This window comes from Nannobrachium achirus, assembly GCF_963921795.1.
Source record: "Nannobrachium achirus genome assembly, chromosome: 13".
In the NCBI taxonomy this organism is placed as follows: domain Eukaryota; kingdom Metazoa; phylum Chordata; class Actinopteri; order Myctophiformes; family Myctophidae; genus Nannobrachium; species Nannobrachium achirus.
The window spans coordinates 36926860-36931222 of NC_137833.1; positions in this window are offsets into that span (position 1 = coordinate 36926860).

Below are 4363 nucleotides of genomic sequence, written 5' to 3' on the forward strand. Positions count from 1 at the left end.
CCAAGGTTGAAAACCTTCTGAGCCCTGGGGGTCTTCAGAAATGCCACAATGAGTTATAGTTGTTCTGTTGTAGGATATTTACTATTCAGGGTCCAGCGTGAAATGTATTCATGTTTCACAGGGCCTTAACCAATCGATTGACACTTTAACTAATTTAACAATTTAATTATTTTGTCCATGGATGTCATTTTTGAAAGCTCTACTTCTGTTTTTGGAACAAAATAATTATCTGATGTTTGCAGTGTTTCAAAGACACAGAGAATGCTATCATGTGAGATGAACTGATGGTGCTTGCACAAGAATGTATTTCACCCACGGATCCTGATTGTTTGTCATTTATAGCACTTCACACCAGTCCCCGATTATAAATACTAGTTTTTGTTTCTTTCAACAGCGATGAAAATGGGTTCCCGTAAGCTGTGTCCGCTGACAAAGGAGAGGCACCTTTGAAGACCACCACAGTTAATATTGTCGTCATCATCATCATCATCATCATCATTTTGTCTTTTCCAAGCAACAGGATCTTACCCCCTGCGGTTCCACCTATTTGTCTCCCTCGGTACTGCAGCCAGTGGGATACTATGACATCATGCACTTGGCAGGTCTGCCGCTGGCTGGTCCATGCATTCACATGAGTGTAAAAAGGCCATAATAAACGTCAGCGCTGTCTGGCTGCCCCCGGTCATTAATTGCAGTTACTTGTTGTCCTCTGTGTGTGTGTGTGTGTGTGTGTGTGTGAGTGTGTGCGCGTGTGCACATGCCTGCATGTGTGCATGCGTGTGTGGCAAAAGAGCACGGACCAATTGACAACATTACAGGAGCAGCATGCCTCAGACAAGCAATTAAAAGGGAGGTGGAGATAGATGGAGAGATGGATGGGCAGATACAGGCAAACAGACATGGAAGGAGAGGGGAGGGGAGGGGTCGCAGTGCACGGAGACGTGACCAGAGAAAAATAGAGAGATAATCAAGAAGGGAATGAACGGGGCGGTGGGACGACCCTGGTAATGCACTGGAAGAGAGTGATGGAGAGAGAGAGAGTGAGGGGAAAGAGATGGAAGCAGAAAGTGTATTTGTGAGAAAAAAGGAAGGGGGGTGTAATGCACTGTAAATGGGAGTCGAGAGTAATGAAGTAATGCATGAAAAATGGATCAGAAATATGGGAGGAAAGACTGCGAACGGAGAGCGAGAGAGAGGGGGAAGGGACGAGTGAGGAAGTGGGATGAATGGAGGAGAGAGGGAACGCACAGAGGGGGGGCAGCAGGTCTTTACAGAGAGAGAGAGAGAGAGAGAGAGAGCATAGCATAAGCAACTCTGAACATGAAGCTGAGTTTCGGAGTTAACCGTCTTGTCGGATTCAAGAAATACTGTACAAGTGCACTGACATTAGGGCTGTCGCGATTATGACATTTTACATGACGATTAATTGTCACTCAAATAATTGCGATTAACGATTTAATTGTGTTTTTGTCATTGACAATTACATCTCTGTTTGGCTTGTAGGCTTTGAAGTTGCACATTGCAGATATGACACATAACCTAAATATACAAAGAAATGACTGACATATTTGACAACTTTATACTTTAAAAAGAACATTGACAGTGGAAATAGCAGATCTACAATCGCGACGCGTTGTGAGCTTGTAGATCTGCTATTTCCACTATTTTTGAAAATGTTTGAAAATATGAAAATCTTTCAACATGTAGACGATTATGAAGATTATGAAATAATTGCGATTATGTCAAATAATTGCGATTAGACTATTATGTAATAATTGTGACAGCCCTAACTGACATTTCTCTTCATGTGCCGTAATAACACAGTGTAGGCTACTTTATACAACCCTCGCTGGCATTTGTTTGGGCAAGTGTGTATATAAATATGTATCTGTATGTGAGAGTGTGCAAACATAATGCTGTGTGTGTGTGTGTGTGAGTGAGTGAGTGAGTGAGTGAGTGTGCATGCATGTCTGTCTAAACAGTGTAATCCTGAGGGTTAGTTGGGTCCATGTCTTCACACTTTTATATGTGCATGTGTGTGCTGTGGTGAATATGCATACAGTGCATATTACTGTGTGTGTGTGTGTGTGTGTGTGTGTGTGTGTGTGTGTGTGTGTGTGTGTGTGTGTGTGTGTGTGTGTGTGTGTGTGTGTGTGTGCGTGTGCGTGTGTGTGTTGGTGTTCCATGATCAATAAGGATTCCTGCGTGGCCTGAGGTGAGTTCTCTGGTACCACTGGTGTCTCTGGACTAATTACCCAACACATTTCCCTGTTTCTGCCCCGGAGGATGCGGGGAGACAGAAAGAGATCTGAGAGCACAAGACGAGGAAAAAAGAGACGGGCGAGAGAGAGAGAGAAAGCTATTTCAATATTGAACACCATACAGATGCACGCTGCCGACATGAGGCAAATGAGGAGCGCTCGCTGTGTCAGGCTCAGAAAAAGAAAAAAAAACACACTTACCACACTAAGTACCAAAACAAGATCTTCATTCCCTCTCGTTAATGTCTCAGATTGGCACTCATCGCTTCTGATCAGGAGAGTGGGAGTGGACCACTGGAGGGCTGTATATAGGAAGCTAAATTGAAGACGAAAAGAGAAAGAAACAAGGAAAACAGCAACACGAAGAGAGAAAGATGGAGAGACATGGGGAGATGAGGAGGAACAGTCAGAACCGCATGAGGAATGCAACGTAATGATGAGGATGGATCATGGATCATTAAACTGTATCATTTTTTTACAATGATGAGCAATCAGCAGCGATCATGAGACGTCTCACCCACGCCCCCACCACCACCTCTCCATGTGGGAGACCGTAAAGGAGTAGTTCACCCCCAAAATGACTTTTTTTCTATTGATTACTCATGCCATGGAGACTTGAGTTCAATAATATTTTTTCCTATTTGTCGCATTCCAAAGACAAAAAATTGATTATAGTAAATGTACCACCATTGATTCCGGATGGGGACCCGAATGCATTTGGGTCAAATTATTGTCTTAAGAATGCAACAAAAAAACTCAAAATATTATTGACGTCAAGTCTCCATGGCGTGAGTAACAAAGTCGTTTTGGGGGTGAATTACTCCTTTAAGGGCCCTGAATCACTGAATGCAACGTCCATACCCCAATTAATACCTCCACCACTAGTAGCACCAAACCCCCCTCCTCAATCACTCCCCATTCCCCAATGACTCCCTCAGTCCCTGGGGACCGGTCCCTTTTAACTGGGGGGAAATAAAACGAGTCGTTCCTCGGGCCACCCTGAAGCTTCTCCTCCTCCCACTAACCCCCCCACCAACACACACACATACACAGACACACTAGATTCGCTCTCATTACCTCCAGACGACATGGTCACCGTCCCACCCACCCCCACCCAATGTCCAAACAGAGGGGGACAGTTAACACCAATGCCTAATCCTCATCTATTGTGAGACAGCTTTATTTTACTGTCTCACGGATGCACGCACGTACGTACGTACGTACGAACGCACGCACGCACGCACGCACGCACGCACGCACGCACGCACGCACGCACAGAGAGCCTCAAATCTCCCCCCAAGTGTAACATGCTCGGTTGGATGGCGATGACCACCCACTCACTAACCTTGTCCAACCCCCCACCTTTGATCGGTGATCCTCTCAGTGATGGTGCGTGCCTCCATATCTATATCATATGTATACTCACTCGCATTCACGCACGCACACATGGAATCACACACACACACACACACACACACACACACACACACACACACACACACACACACACACACACACACACACACACACACACACACACACACACACACACACACACACACACACACACACACACACACACACACACACACACAGTCCCAGGGGATCCTCTGCTGCCAGCACAGGAGCAGATGGGCGGCTGGTGATGATACGTTGTTAAAAATAAAGATTCTTGTTAACCCATAGCCAGCTAGAGCAATATCATCCCCCTTTCTCTCTCCCTCTCTCACTCTCTCACCCCATATATCTGCATAGCAAAATCCTCTCAGGGGAGAATTAACACTAACAATTTTACTATGTTTTTGTCTCTTTACTTGGTGTATCGCGGTTTCTCTGTCTTGCTGCACAAAACAAACACCTTATTGGAACTTTGAAGTACAGTATTTGTCTGACTAAACACTTTCCACACACCAAAGAAGCATTGTTGTTGAAAAGTGGAAAAAAAGAAAAGAAAACAACTTTACCGCATCATTCACGGGGCACCCCCCACCCACACCCACCCACTTCACCCCAAAACATGATATTTAATACATGACCATCATCATAAAGACAGCCTCTTGCATTATGCATGGCTCGTAAGCAGACATCAATAATGGATGTCG